Raw genomic sequence first — 16,689 nt, 5'->3', positions numbered from 1 at the left:
GGGATGGACATGTACACACTGCTATATTTACAATATGTATAACCAACAAGGTCCTACTGTACAGCACAGGGAACTCTGCTCGATGTTATGTGGTACCCTGGATCGGAGGGGAGTTTGGGGGAGAATGGATGGATACATTTACATGTATGGCTGAGTCCTTTGGCTGTCCACCTGAGACTATCACAACATTGCTAACTGGCTATATTCCAATGCAAAGTAAAAAGTTCAAAAAAGCTTCAATCCAGAAGAAAAAAAAAAAAAGAAAGGTATCAGTTCTTGCCCAATGACACCAAGCTAAATTTAAACAGGCAAGAATGCTCTTTTCAAAGGTATGGAAGCAATGTCTCTACCAGGTTGGCATCCCACCCACTGCACCCAAACTCACCTGCAAGATCCTTTGAAAGTCCTGAATAAAGCAACAACATACAGACTAGCACAACTGCCAATAGAAGGAAAAGTTACCGGGGAAGGTCACCAAGCTGCCGTAGGTGACTCTGGCCCCATCCATGCCTCTTTGTTCTCAGTTTGGCAGTGTGGATGTCGGGGGTAGAAAACACGCCTCTGTCCCAGGGTCGTGAGGTTTAGCCCACCCCTCGCCAGACAAAGGGGTAAATGTTCACAGCCGTCACCCCAAGTCAGCTCAGCCACACAGATATTGACAGTGTGGTTTACAAAGAAGAGAGCTAGGGGAGGAAAGGGTGGGGACCAGGAGTGGGGCAGGGAAAGGGATGCAGCTTTGAGGAGTCTAGCTCTCAAAGGACACACCAGGTCTGCGATTTCCATGACATCCCTACTTCTGACCTGTCTCTCCCTGTGCCCTGGAACATCTATGTGCAGGGAACCTTCTATGGTGTATAGCTTCGATTCTCTGCTTATCCCATCCTTCTCAGCACCTTCTTCCTTCTAGATGGTTTCTCACATTTGGGGAAACCTCTGTGCTCATCTAATATGGCAGTTGATAGGTTATATGTGCATGCTAAGTGGCTTAAGTCTTGTCCAACCCTTTGTGACTCCCATGAACCATAGCCCACCAGGCTCCTCTGTCCATGGGGATTCTCCAGGCAAGAATATTGGAGTGAGTTGCCATGCCCTCCTCCAGGGATCTTCCTGACCCAGGAACCTGTGTCTCTTAACATCTCCTGCATTGACAGGTGGGTTCTTTACCACTAGCTTCCCTAGTGGCCCAGATGGTAAAGCGTCTGCCTACAATGAGGGAGACCTGGATTCAATCTCTGGGTCGGGAAGATCCCCTGGAGAAGGAAATGGCAACCCACTCCAGTATTCTTGCCGGGAAAATCCCATAGATAGAGGAACCTGGTAGGCTACAGTCCATGGGGTCACAAAGAGTCAGACACAACTGAAAGACTTCACTTTCACTTACAACAGTAAAACATCTTCCAAAGTTTAGGACCAATGAGGGAGAGGAAGGAGGAGGTGCCAACTCCTCATTTTCTACCTATGACATTGTGATTTCTGATAATAAATATATATTTGGTCTTTGTCCATGTTTCTGGCACAGACCCCTGAAACCCTTGACATTTCCCAAGAGATAAAAGCCATAAAGATGTCTTCAGTGACTTCTGGACAGCACTTAAGCATGGAGGCGGGTTGCCTGGAGAGCCAAACTTGGTTAGAAGGTTGAAACTTTTAGTCCCACCTCCTTGGCCTCAGGGGAATTGAGAGAGTCTGGAAGTTGAATCACTCACCAATGGCCAATGATGTAATCAATCACGCCTACACGATGAAGCCTCCATAGAAACTCAGAAGAACAGCATTCAGAGAGCTCTGAGGATGGTGAACATGTGTTGCTGCAGGGAGGGGACCACAGGGAAAGGACACAGAAGCTCCAAGTCCCTTCCCCATGACTTGCCCTGGGCACGTTCTCCACCTGGCTACTCCTGGTAATTTTTTTGTAAGAAACCAGGGATCCAGTAAGTAAGTGAGTTCTGTGAGTCACCCTAGCACATGAATTGAACCAAGGGAGGAGCCACTGGAACCTTCAATCATAGCCCATCAGTCAGAAGCACAGGTACCCTGGCATCTGAAGTAGGGATGGGGAGTGGTCGCAGGAGGACAGTTTTGTGGGACTGAATCCTTAACCTGTGGGATGTGATGCTATTAACCTCTCCAGGTAGTATCAGAATTTGGGTAATTGGTGTTATTGGAAGAAAGACACCCAGGCACAAACCAGAACTGGATGTAGAGTTGGGATCATTGGTAAGTGCTATATCAGTGAACAGGCTTTCAGAGGCGAATAATGGAGAATCCAACTCAAGCTGGATCCAGCAGTATGAAGAATGACCTTCTCATATCACAGGAAGAGCAGAGGGTGGCCTCAGACAAGGTCACAACAGCATCCTTGCGACACCCTACCAGTGGCAATGGAAACTAAAACTTTTCACACCCAACAAGAGGAAGCAGAGAAATCTCTGCCCCAGACATGGAATATAAATCTTTCCATGATCTGATCTGATTGGGCTAATTTGGGTCACTTACATAACCAATAGCTGTCACCAAGTTAGAACAGCGGTTCTCACATTTTTTTCCACTTGGGACCCCTTTAATATTCTAAAACTGGACACCAGAGAGCTTGTGTTTAGGTGGATTAAAGGTATTGATGTGTATTGTATTATAAATTAACACTGGAAAGTTTTCAAAACATTTGTCAGCTTATTTTAAAACAAAAATAATAAACTCATTACATGTGAACATAACATATTTGTTATTAAAAAAAACTCCTTGTCAAAGCTTAGTGAGAAGTGTGGCAGTGTTCCACATTTTTGCAAATCCCTTTAATTTCCAGTTAATAGAAGACAGCTGGGTTCTCATATCTGCTTCTGCATTCAATCTATTGCAATATCACATGACAGTTAGCCTCTGGAAAAGTCTAGTGTATACTCATAAAAGAATGAGAGTGAAAAGGCAAATAATGGCTTAGAATAAAAATAGTTTTGACCTCCCAGACCCCCTGGAAGGGTCTCAGGGACTTGGAGAATTGGTGCCTTAGACTATTTGGAATTGCCCTCTGAAGCAGGAGATGAAGTGGAAATCTGAACAAAACTGAATTCTGTTAGAAAAAAAGGAAAGAGTCTGGGTTTCAGTAGCAATCAACAGCAACTCCATCACTGATACTGAAAACACACCAACAGACAAAAACCGCTGCCATCTACCATCTCCTATGCTTCATTTTTTCTAAGCATTTTGATATTAAGGACAGAATATGAACACAACTTGGAGTACAGAGTAGTAGTTTGGATTGATTACAAAATAATTATGAAACACTGACTACAATGATTGGACATGGGAGGAAAGCGGAAAGAGAAGATACACATGGTCTCTAGCTCGAGGAGTAGGCGAACAGAATGGTATGGACTGAAACAAGGAACCAGACAGGGGGCACGTTTGGGGCAGAAATGATGGATTCCACTTGGAATACATTGACTGGGGTCTGGGAGAAAGCCAAGTAGAGCAGTCAGGACCCAATGCAGAGATGTGGGGCTGAGGGAAAAGATCCTAGGCAAGTGAAGGATGACTGAAGGCTCTGTAATAGGGCAGGTGCCCAGGGGACCACGCAGACAGGAAATGGAAGATAGCCCAGGGTGAATCCTGAGGACTGCCATTTTTAAGGGTGGGTAGAAGAGGAAAGACAGGCAGAGGATAAGGAAGAGAAGTTGCCTGAAAGCTACAAAAACATGTTCTAATCCATGGTCTTGAGAGCATTCGAGAAGGGATTAATGATGACCAAGCAGGTGTGATTAAGCCAGCTTACAAGACTTCCCCGGTGGCGCTGGTGGTAAAGAACCTCCCTGCCAGTGCAGGAGACATAAAGAGACGTGGGTTCGATCCCTGGGTCGGGAAGATCCCCTGGAGGAGGGCATGGCAACCCACTCCAGTATTCTTGCCTGGAGAATCCCCATGGACAGAGGAGCCTGGTGGACTACAATCCATGGGGTCACAAAAAGAGTTAGACATGACTGAAGTGACTGAGAGTGAGCAAGCAAGAGGTCTGTGAACGTGGGCACAGAACCTCACTTGCTGGCAGCCTTATTGGCTAGCCTCTTACCTCCAGCACCTGCAGCCTCCAGCCTCCTCACTATTAAAAAAAAAAAAAAAAAAAAACCTGCTTAAAAGAACTTCTAAGAATATTTTTAATGACCATCTACTCTTTTGCCCCATGGATGTACCATCATGTAATGGGAAGTGCTCACAATACATTAGCAAGTGAAAAGAAAAAAAAAAAAAAAAAGACACCAAACAGTGTAAGAAGGAAGACTCCTGTTTGGGGGTCTACCTAGACACTTTGCTCTAAGTGTATCCATGTGTGTGAGTTGACCCACACAGGGCTGGATGAGACGAGGCCCCGGGGGTGTGCTTGGTCAGGATTTGGCTCTTCAGTTCTATTGACTGCAGCTGCTGGCTTTGTGAGCTGGTGAGACTTTGAGGGGGTGGTGGGAGGATTAAGTGCCAGGTGGCTGGAGAGGCTGAAGATGAGTTTCTTGGGAAAGAGAGAGGAGAGAAAATGGGACAATTTCCACCAGGATTAAACTTTGGAGAAAGCTCACAGATGTTTAAAGTCTACAGAAAGGGGCAGAATTTGCTGCAGAGTGTGATGTAAACACTTCCATCATTTCCCTAGATATTCTGGAACAATCTACTTCACTCAGCAATGAGTTAGGAACTGGCATTGGATAGGACTGGGGACCACAAGGACTGGCCTCCAGAGAGCACAGACCAACAATCACAAAGGCAACCCAGGGAGGCTTAGCTGTGCATGAGTTACAAAACCAAAACATCCGTAATGCATGCTAAGTCGTTTCAGTCGAGTCCGACTCTTCGCGACCCCATGGACTGTAGCCCACGAGGCTCCTCTGTCCATGGGTTTCTCCAGGCAAGAATACTGGAGTGGGTTACTGTGCCCTCCTTCAGGGTATCTTCCTGACCCGGGAATCAAACTCACATGGGTTCTCTACCACTAGCCTCCTGGGAAACCCAACAGCCATAACAATACTACTACTAACAATTATCTTTTTTTGAGCACTTTCTGTATACCAGACAGTGCTCTAAGTACTTTACATGTATCAACTCACTAAATCTTCATCATAGCCTTATAGCATAGCCACCACAATTATCCCCATTTTACAGATGAGGTAACTGAGGCAAAAAAAAAAGATTTTAGTCATTTGTAGAAGAACACAAAGCTAGTAACTAGCCTAACACCTTGCTGAGAGATTTTGCTTTTATCCTATCAGTAAACTAAGCAATATGCCCCACTAGAAACTAGAACAAAACTTCAGCCACAGTTGTCTCTGGGTTTTAAGAACATGGGTGATTTTTTGTTTCTTTATTTATGCATTTTCTCTATATTTTTCTCTAGTGGTCAGGGGTAACTTTTTTAATTATATGAAAGTAAGAAAACATCTTATTTCATCACCAATTACATAGACATCAGTTGCAACTGATCAGAGCATATCTGAATGTTCTCTTTAGAAAGATTTACATTTCAATGAGCAGCAAATTCATAAATGGAAGGAGTGTGATCTCTCATCAGCAATTGTGAGAAAGCAGGGGAAAAGGTCTCAGACTCCGAAGGCATCTCACTGCCCACCAACACCTGGACTAACTGTGCTCCAAAGAACAGCCCCCAGAAAAAAGCAAACCCTGCAGGGGCCACGGCTATAACTGAATCCTGTATTGGGGGGGTGGGCAGGGGAGGGATGCGGCAGGCAGGGGGCGGGGGGGTAGGCCAGTGACCTGAATCTGAAATCTGGCTTCCTGGACAGTTGGAGCTGAAGAACATGTGAACTCCGACTCGTCCATCTCGATATTCCTTTAGTTTAGCACAGTGTTACACCAAAGGGCTCAATAAACATTTCATGAATTAGTTAATACGATTTTCCCAGCGAAGAAGGGAAGAATGAAATCCACACCCAGGGATAACACTGGGAGGAACTTCCTAATCTAAAGCATATGAAACCAAATCATGGGGTCCAGAGAGAATGAATTTGCCTCCCTGGGGTATTTCCCATCGTGATAAGACTTCGGTCAGCTTTATAGGAGTGAAGAGGTGGAAGGATGGCCATGGTGACCTTTGATGGCCCTAATGGTCTGGGCAGAGGTAGCATGCCCTAGCTGAAAATCAAATAAGCAAACAACAAAACAACTCCAGGCCTGGGTTGAGTCCCAGCTTAGCGAGATTTGTAGAATCTGGGGGTTTGTGGGGACTTCAGGGATTTTCTCATCCCCCTCCCCAATCCACAAGCAAATCCCTCCCACAGTCTCACCATCCGGCAACGCTCCAACCTCCATCTGACCACACCTCCCTGGTTTCCCAAAGAACCTGTTCTATTAACAGACACTTGGAAAGACATTATACAAGCATCTCTGGAAATGTCTATCCCATGCTGGACAGATGTCCTGAATTATCACTGTACGTACAGCCTGGTTGATAGCCAAGCCATAACATCCCGGGAACCCATTCTGCTGTCTCTCATGGCCACTGGGGCTAGAGCCTCTCATCGAAATAACACAAACCCACCTGCCAGCGTTCTCCAGGATTCCTGATTCATTTCTTCAGTTTTCCGAAAAAGACAAATCACTGCTAACTCTGTGATCTTCACAAACTCCCTGATCTTTCTTAGGCCTCCATTCCCTCATCTGGAAAATGAGAAAACCACGTCAGAGGACCTCTCGCTAAAATCTGATCCAAGGCTAACATGATCATCCTGTGATTACTCCTGCTGGTAAAGTGGCAGGTGGCAGGAGAGAAGGGACTCGGGGTTTACGCGGGTGCCACTGTGAACTCTAGGTAGAAATGGCCTTGGCAACGAGCAAAGGCTGAAAATCTGAAAAGTGTGTGTATTCACACCTGAGAGCTGGATGGCTGCCCAAGGCTCCAAGAGCACAGAGCGAGGCCAGGGGCTCAAGCCACCTAAGGGGACGACACAGCTATCGGGCTAGAAGAGAGGGCACCCAGCTCCCCTCCAGCTGCACCTGAACCGCACAAAGAGAACTCACCTGGGGATTGGCGATTACTTTGGGGGCTGACATAGCTGGATCCCAAGATCAAAGGAAAAACTGGAGGCCAGGTTCAGGCAGGCTGGGTCCAGAGTGGGTCAGGGCAAGTGTGGAGCAGCGAAGAAGCCCAGTGTACCAGGAGCCCATCTGGAATGGGCTCCACCAGCATGGCTCATCCAGCTCACTAATCTCCACTAAGTCTCAAGAGAGAAAATCCACTAGCTGGGGCATGGACCCACCTCTTGGTTAGACCAGGGCAGGACTTTACCAAGACCGAGTCTGCACCCACTTCCTAGGTAGCGCAGTTGGTAAAGAATCCGCCTGTCCATGCAGGAGATGCAAGAGACACGGGTTCCATCCCTGGGTCAGGAAGATCCCCTGGAGGAGAAAATGGCAACCCACTCCAGTATTTTTGCCTGGGAAATTCCATGGACAGAGAAGCCTGGCGGGCCACAGTCCACGGGATCACAAAGAGTCAGATACGACTGAGTGAACACACACACACTGCACCCACAGGTAATTCCACCCTGTGAAATCAGGGTGGTGTTTTCAGAAAAAAAAGAGAAAATGGATCTTGAGCAGCTGATACATGTGTTCTCATAATCATGAAGTTTCACCAAAATGTCAGGTTGAAAAGCACTAGAACAGGTGACCCAAAGACACTACAACAACTCCTTCTATAATAATTTCTAGGAAAAGGCCTATACAAACCCCTTCCTGAGATTATCTGAATGGATAGATTTGCCTAGAAATAGAAGAATGAGCAAGGTAACATCTTTAGTTGTTTCCACATCTACAAGAATCAAAGTTTCAGGACAACCAAGGGGGCCTGGAAGGGTTGGTATTGTCTTTTAGAATATCATTTTATGTGCGATAGTACAAAATCAGGCTGTGGCATTTTTGGCTTGGTGGTGGTGAGGCAGAAGAGGACACGATGGGGTTGCAATAACCACCTTTAGGCTGGCTGGGTAACATCTAATTTACCTGTAGATGCGCCTTCAGTGTTGCAGGTGTTTACGACAAGATAGCCATCTAGATGTGTTGATAGGCTGCAGGCAAGTTGCCCTCCCTGTTGGAGCACCTGGGATTTACAGACTTGGAAGGGGCGTCCCCGTGCAAGCAACTGTCAAGAATGATGGATGCTGGAATCTCAGGTTGGAGGGAGGCATGAACCAGAGGCCTGAGCCCTGGGAACCTGTTGGAACATAATTCCATTCTTTTCTCCCTCGACTATTAAGGACCGATGACTGGTGATACTTTCCAAATTGCCTAGAGGACACGGAGCCACGGCACCAGAAAAGTGATGGGAAAGACAGTAGAAGCAGCTTAAGAATTATGTGTGGGGAGTGGGGGTTAGGGAAAGGAGATCAGAGGGGAGGTGGTAGGGGACCCAGTGGGGGAGACCAAGAGGTGATTTTATATGTCAGTAAGAAACTAGAATGATTTGCCTTTGAAATTACTGCTTTGGACAAGAAACTCGATTCTGTATTCCAGCTTTAATACCCATCACCTTTCACCTCATTTTTAAAGCTCAAGAGCCTTTTTTCATGACCTTCCTGAGTTACCGTGCCCAATTCATCTTTCTTTCCACTTCCCATTCCCCTATTTCCTATATAAAATCTGGGAAAGACTTGCATGTTAAGCCTTCAAGATGTTAAAGCCCACAGACTTTAAATAGCAGCTATCTTTTTCATGCATATTGTCCTGACCAGGTTGAAATGCATTTTCACTTATATAATCTCATCTGATTGTCACATCAGCCTATGGAAAGAGTAAGGCTGGCCTTGTTTTTCTTCAAAGTTAGGAAACAGTAATAGTGAAATAAGGTTGTATGTTCAAGATAATGTACCTGGTGAGGAATCAAGCAGAGAGGTTAGCCTCAATGTGTTTTTTTTTTAGAATTAAAAATATCTTTCATACATGTATGTTTAAACACTATTCACAAGTTTTACAGTGTGGTGGTCATATTCATTTACTGCAATAGCACTGATCTTAAATCTGCTTGCAAGTAGCTCACACAGAATCATCTTTCTCCCCCAACTTTACTGAGGTATGATTGACCAAAAAAAAAAAAAAGGTATGTATTTAAGGTGTATAGTATAGTGTTTTGATTACCACATTCAAGCTATTAAACATATCCATCCCTTCACATGTTACCATTCGTGCATGTGTGTAGTGTGTGTGATGAGAACACTTAAGCTCTATTATTCGTCTAGCAAATTTTAAGTATACAATACAATACTAGAGGACTTCCCTGGTGGCTCAGATGGTAAAGAATCTGCCTGCAATGCAGGAGACCAGAGTTTGATCCCCGGGTGGGGAAGATCCCGGGGAAGATCTCTCTCCCCGGGAGAAGGGAATGGCAAAACACTCCAGTATTCTTGCCTGGAGAATCCAATGGACAGAGGAGCCTGGCAGGCTACAGTTCATGGGGTGGCAAGAGTCAGACATGACTGAGTGACTCTTTCTTTTCATAGTCACCATGCTTTACATTAGCTTCCCAGAATTTACTCATCTTATAACTGAAATCTATGCCCTTAAACCAACATCACCCCATTTTCCCACTCCACCCCCTAGCCCCTGAAGACCACCATCTTGCTCTCTATATCTCTGTGTGGTTAGTCACTCAGTTGTGTCCGACTCTTTGCAGCCTGCCAGGTTCCTCTGTCCATTATGCTTAGTGAGATAATCCAGACACAGAAAGACAAAGAGTGCCTAGTATCATATATATGTGAACTCTAAAAATGTAGAACTAGAGAAATAGTTCATCCACATTATTGCAAATGGCAGATGTTCCTTCTTTTTTAAAGCTGAGTAATCAGTTCAGTTCAGTCACTCAATCATGTCTGACTCTTTGCGACCCCAAGGAGTGCAGCGCACCAGGCTTCCCGTCCATCACCAACTCCCAGAGCTTGCTCAAACTCATGCTCATTGAATCGTGCCATCCAACCCTCTCATCCTCTGTCACCCCCTTCTCCTCCTGCCTTCAATCTTGCCCAGCACCAGGGTCTTTTCTAATGAGTCAGTACTTCGCATCAGGGGTCCATTGTAAATATATTCATTTTCTTGATCCATTCATCTCTTGACAGACACTGCATGGCACTTTCCATAGCTTGGCTATTGTGAACAATGCTGCGATGAGAATGGGCGTGCAGATAACTCTTCAAGATCCGGATTTCATTCCTTTGAACAGATACCTAGAAGTGCACATTCAAGAGTTCTTTCCCTAACTCCACACTGCCTGAAATCTATGCTCTCCTCTGCTCACCAGAGGGAAGCATTATTTGCTCTGAACAAGAGGAAGGAGAACACCGCAAGGCTACTTCTTGAAATGGGAGCCTATTCCGGATGCTCATCTGGCTGGGAGGTACTGTCTAATCCACGCATGATGAAGCCATGCACAGAGCCAACAATGCCTCACTCCACCGTCTTTGTTTTGCAGCACTTGTAATTTGGGTAGAGCATGACCCAACCTGAACTCCAAAGCTGAGTCCTGATTGGTCTAAGCTAATCAGATAATTTCACCCAACTTATCATAGGAATGGGTCCAGCAAAGGAAACCATAAACAAAACAAAAAGACAACCTACAGAATGGGGGGACATATTTGTAAATGAAGGGACTGACAGGGATTAATCTCCAAAATATATAGATACAGAGAGCTCATGCAGCTCAATATCAACAAAACAAACAACCCAATCAAAAATGGGCAGAAGATCTAAATAGACATTTCTCCAAAGAAGACATACAGATAGCCAAAAAGCACATGAAAAAATGCTTAGCATCACTAACTATTGGAGAAATGCAAATTAAAACTACAGTGAAGTATCACGTCACACCAGTCAGAATGGCCATTATCAAAGACTCTACAAACAATACATGCTGGAGAGGGCCTGAAGAAAAACCTCCTACACTGTTGGTGAGAATGTAAATTGGTACAGCCACTATGGAGAACAGTAGGGAAGATCTTTAAAAAACTAAAAATAGAGCTACCATATGACCCAGCAATCCCACTCCTGGGTATATATCCAGAGAAAACAATAATTCAAAAAGACACATGCACCCCAATGTTCATTGCAGCACTATTTACAATAGCCAAGACATGGAAGCAACCTAAATGTCCATTGACAGGGGAATGGATAAAGAGGATGTAGTACATATAAACAATGGAATATTACCCACCCATAAAAAAGAGTGAAATAATGCCATTTGTCACAATACGGATGGACCTAGAGATTATCATACTAAGTGAAGTAAATCAGATAGGAAAGGCAAATATCAGACACTATCTCTTATATGTGGAATCTTAAAAAATTATATAAATGAATTTACTTATAAAACATAAACAGGCTCATAGACTTTGAAAACAAATTTATGGTTACCAAAGGGGAAACGGTGGGGAGCAGGTGATAAATTAGGAGTTCGGGATTAACATATATACACCACTATATATAAAATAGATAGTCAACGAGGACCTACTGTAAGCACAGAGAAGTCTACTCAATATTATGTAATAACCTATATGGGACAAGAATCAGAAAAAGAGCAGATATATGTATACGCATAACTGAATCACTTTGGTGTACACCTGAAACGAACACAATATTGTAAATCAACTATACTCCAATATAAAACAAAAATTAAATTTAAAAAAAAGGAAGAATTGGTCCAAGAAAGAACAATAATTCAAATAAGTCAATCAGTTCACGGTACCCTTCTGGGAATCACAATAATTAGTTCAAGTTAGCCCAAGAAGAATAAGCATAGGGCCATAATCAACCTCATGGGCATATGACCGATACAGTCTCCCAGGGCTCTTTACTTACAAGGATTCCATAATTGGTTTAATATTCTGGTTTTTCCTTTGTGAAATTCTCAATAATTTTTGAACAAGATGCCCACATTTTCCTTCACACTGGATCCCACCATTCCTGCACAGGACTTTAGCCTGTTGGTTGAGGGTGGACAAGATCAAGGAGTGTGTAGCCATGGCTACTGTACGCTGCCATCTTGCAACCATGAGAAAAGCAACCTGAACACAAAGCCAACACGTAGAGGGCAGAACTGAGAGACACAGAGAGCTGGCGCCCTGACTGGGTCTTGCCTGAAGTCCACCACTCAACTGGACTTGCTGATTATACAAGCTAAAACATCCCCTTTTTGGTTTAATCCAATTGCAGGGAAATTCTCTATTACTTGCAAATAAGCACATCCTATCTGATATAATGACTAAAGACAGTTGCCTAATGCAATAACTTAGACACTTAGAGACACATCTCTAGGGCAGGAAAGGGTGCCCTCAGCTACCTCCCCCACATATTCTGCACTCCAATCCCACCTTCTCCATGACATCTGTCTTGCCTGTTCAACCCCAGCTCTCTCTACCTACTCTGCCTTGGGAACCATCCAGGTATCTCTATAATATGTTGACAATTGAATTTTTGGTCTTACTAAAGTTAGAGAAGTCACAGTAGCCCTGCCAGTCACAGTTTGATGTTTGAAACCCCTTGCACCTTCTCCAAAACATACACTCCCTCAGACATGTATAAGTATCAGAATCTGATCAATGTCCCATCATGAAAAAAATTGCTTTGGGGGCCTCCCTGCTGGCTCAGTGGTAAAGAATCCACCTGCCAATGCAGGAGACATGGGTTTGATCCCTGAGCCAGGAAGATCCCACATGCCGTGGAGCAATTAAGCCTGCGTGCAACAACTATTGAGCCCGTGCTCTAGAGCCTAGGAGTCATGATTACTGAAGCCCAAGCGCCCTAGAAATTGTGCTCTGCAACAAAAGAATCCACTGCAGTAAGAAGCCTGTGCACCCCAACTAGAAAAAAAGCCCACGCAGCAACGAAGACCCAGCACAGTCAAAAATAAATAAATAAATATTTTTAAATTGCTTTTTCTCCCTATTGGAATTTAATCATTTATACTCTGGTATTAAGTAATCTGGAGTCACATCGTGGATTCTTGCATTTACTAACTTTGTGATCTTAGGCGAGGTTTTCGATATTTCTATGACTCAGCTTTGTCCTTTCTACGAGATAATCATTCTTACCTCAGAAGGGAGTAGTAAAGATCAGTATCAGTTCAGTCACTCAGTCGTGTCCAACTCTTTGTGACCCCATGAACCGCAGCATGCCAGGCCTCCCTGTCCATCACCAACTCCCAGAGTCCACCCAAACCCATGTTCATTGAGTCAGTGGTGCCATCCAACCATCTCATCCTCTGTCGTCCCCTTCTCCTCCTGCCTTCAATCTTTCCCAGCATCAGGGTCTTTTCCAATGAGTCAACACTTCGCATCAGGTGGCCAAAGTATTGGAGTTTCAGCTTCAGCATCAGTCCTTCCAATGAATACCCAGGACTGATCTCCTTTAGGATGGACTGGTTGGATCTCCTTGCAGTCCAGGGGATTCTCAAGAGTCTTCTCCAACACCACAGTTCAAAAGCATCAATTCTTCGGCGCTCAGCTTTCTTTATAGTCCAACTCTCACATCCATACATGACCAATGGAAAAACCATAGCCTTGACTAGACGGACCTTTGTTGGCAAAGTAATGTCTCTGCTTTTCAATATGCCATTTAGGTTGGTCATAACTTTCTTTCCAAGGAGCAAGTGTCTTTTAATTTCATGGCTGCAATCACCAGCTGCAGTGATTTTGGAGCCCAGAAAAATAAAGTCAGCCACTCTTTCCACTGTTTCCCCATCTATTTGCCATGAAGTGATGGGACCAGATGCCATGATCTTAGTTTTCTGAATGTTGAGCTTTAAGTCAACTTTTTCACTCTCCTCTTTCACTTTCATCAAGAGGCTCTTTTGTTCTTCTTCGCTTTCTGTCATAAGGGTGGTGTCATCTGCATATCTGAGGTTATTGATATTTCTTCCCGCAATCTTGATTCCAGCTTGTGCTTCCTCCAGCCCAGTGTTTCTCATGATGTACTCTGCATGTAAGTTAAATAAGCAGGGTGACAATATACAGCCTTGATGTACTCCTTTTCCTATTTGGAACCAGTCTGTTGTTCCATGTCCAATTCTAACTGTTGCTTCCTGACCTGCATACAGGTTCTCAAGAGGCAGGTCAGGTGGCCTGGTATTCCCATCTCTTTCAGAATTTTCCATAGTTTATTGTGATCCACACAGTCAAAGGCTTTGGCATAGTCAATAAAGCAGAAATAGATGTCTTTCTGGAACTCTCTTGCTTTTTTGATGATCCAGAGGATGTTGGCAATTTGATCTTTGGTTCCTCTGCCTTTTCTAAAACCAGCTTGAACATCTGGAAGTTCACGGTTCACATATGCTGAAGCCTGGCTTGGAGAATTTTGAGCATTACTTTACTAGCGTGTGAGATGAGTGCAATTGTGCAGTAGTTTGAGCATTCTTTGGCATTGCCTTTCTTTGGGATTGGAATGAAAACTGACCTTTCCCAGAACACTCAGGACAGGCCTGGCACAAAACAACTGCTCAATAAACATTAGCTATTATTATTTAAAGTATTATAATAATACTCTTCTTCATGATATTGTCCATGGTTATCTTGCATTGACATTTAATGCTTAAGTTGATGTTTAGCTTTTTGTGGACACATGTTACCCTGGTGGCTTAGACGGGAAAGAATCCACCTGTATTGCAGGAGACACAGGTTTGATCCCTGGGTCGGGAAGATCTCCTGGAGAAGGGAATGGCAACCCACTCCAGTATGCTTGCCTGGAGAACCCACATGGAAAGAGGAGCCTGGGGGGCTGCAGTCCCTGGGGTCACAAAGAGTGGGGCACTACTGAATGACTCAGCACACACACATACGTGCTTCATCCTTTCCAGAAAGCTCCTTCAGGACAGGGAACCGTCAGAACTGGCTGCTCTCGTCTGTCATGCACAGGAGAGGGCTCTGAGCTCAGTACTGACCCAAGAATCCTTGAGTCAGGGGTCCACCCCCACAAGCAGGCAGGAGGCAAGGATCTCCCTCCCGTCAGTTTTGGAAACATCTAGCTTTCTCATTTGCAAGATGGAGGATCTAACAAATTTACTTTAAAAATTGGCCAGTTGAGGGAAGTTTCTGAAGCTTCTTGATGCGAGAAGGGCAAGACACTCGTTCTTTGTGCCAGTTGGAACCAATGCCCCCACTACAGCTCCACTACAGCTAAAGAGATTTGAGTTAGGTATCAAGAAGCACTTCCTCGCTCTACCAGTGCTTCGGAGTGTGTTGCAATTTCCTTCAGGGGATCTTCCTGAACCAGGGATCGAGCGATGGAATCTAGGTTTCCTGCATTGCAGGCTGATTCTTTACCGTCTGAGCTATCAGGGAAGCTGGGGTGAGGGGGATAATTTGAGGGAAAAGGAGGCGGGAATGAGGTGAGGAATTAATGACATAATTTCTCTCCAGCAACCCGAGCTCCTTGGGAGAAAGGTGTGGTAGGAACACTAGGTATTCTTATTCTGAATCAGAATGTCTTCTCTTTAAATCCCTTCTTCTCTTAATACTCTTAACAAAATGAACCATTTCTAGGAAAAGAGAGTAGGAGATCTGAGAAGTGGTTTTCCAATTGAGTGGAGTGTTTTGAAATCTTTCAACCAGGTTTCCCAAACTTTCATTTTTTTTTCTTTCAGGATCAAATGTCGCCAACTGACCAGACACCATTCTGTCTAAACAGGAAATCTCCTGTCCCTGACCCCAACCTTCTCCTCCCTTCTCTCCTCATTATATTCATCCTTTGACCCAAACATAATACAAATATTTAATCTCATTTATTACCTGAAGATCATCTGTGTTTATGCTGTTTATTTAGTGATAGTTACTTCAAAACAAAACAAAAACTACCGGATGGGATCAAACAACTAGCACATCTGATTTTTCCACTAAGGTAAGACTTTTTGATGTTTAATTTAGATAACTGACTGGTCACTCCCCAGACACACCAGTCTCCTTGCTCTTGGCCTTTCCTAACATTCTCTCGCATACAACTTTTCTCTCTCTGGCAAAATCTGATCCACCTTTCAAACCCTATTGCAAACAGCCCCTTCTCTGTGAAGACTTCCCTGATAGCCCCGCCCCACTCTGCTGGATCAGCGCTCCCTTCCCTGTCTTCCCAGAATGCCTTGGGTGGACCTACATCCTCAGTCTTATCACAATATGTAATTCCTGGGACCTACTAGGAGGTTTTAGAGGACTCCAGAATCACAATCCCTAACATCAGACACTACATCTTTCTAGTTTCCGGAACAAAGGCAACTGTCAGCTTTTCGATGGGCCAGGGAGCTGATCTTACTAGATTTTATTTAATAAGCTCTCAACTTTTAGGAGCTGCTATGCAGTCCTTGGAGGCTGAATATAGATAAGGAAGAAAAGGGAATTAACTGGAAGAATAAAGATGGTGCTAAGGGAAACTAGAGAAAAGAGGGGAGGGAAGAGGAAGGATTTTTCTAAAGAGGGAAGAACATATCCTTTGGGAGTGGCCAAGACCCCAAACATCTAACCCCTAAGTTAGTATCCCACGCCCCAACCCCGAGGCCACCACAGCCTATGGTTTGGGGGTGTGGGTTCATCTGTCAGTCATCTCTGTGTTACTGCTCACCGAGGTCTGGGTTGCCGCCCTGGAGCAGGAACAGGATGAGGCATGGGCAGGCAGGTTCCCTCGGTCTGTCCTGGCACAGCTCACAAAGTCTGCCTCTTGGGCAGGACC

The 16,689-nt window shown here is 44.6% G+C and overlaps 1 long non-coding RNA gene across 2 annotated transcripts in view; it reads right to left on the bottom strand.

Annotated features, from left to right (window-relative positions):
- LOC122426498 overlaps positions 1-7,386 on the bottom strand; it is a 66,742-nt gene extending 59,356 nt beyond the window's left edge. For both annotated transcript variants that reach the window (XR_006265179.1, XR_006265180.1), the window contains exons 1-2: positions 7,254-7,386; positions 6,536-6,654 (exon numbers count right to left, since the gene is read on the bottom strand). This is a non-coding gene — a long non-coding RNA (uncharacterized LOC122426498). The remainder of the gene's footprint in view (positions 1-6,535; positions 6,655-7,253) is intronic.
- Between the last annotated feature and the right edge of the window lie 9,303 nt (positions 7,387-16,689).

Source organism: Cervus canadensis, chromosome 24 (genome assembly GCF_019320065.1).
Source record: "Cervus canadensis isolate Bull #8, Minnesota chromosome 24, ASM1932006v1, whole genome shotgun sequence".
Taxonomy (NCBI): domain Eukaryota; kingdom Metazoa; phylum Chordata; class Mammalia; order Artiodactyla; family Cervidae; genus Cervus; species Cervus canadensis.
This window is presented reverse-complemented; position numbering and strand designations above follow the sequence as displayed.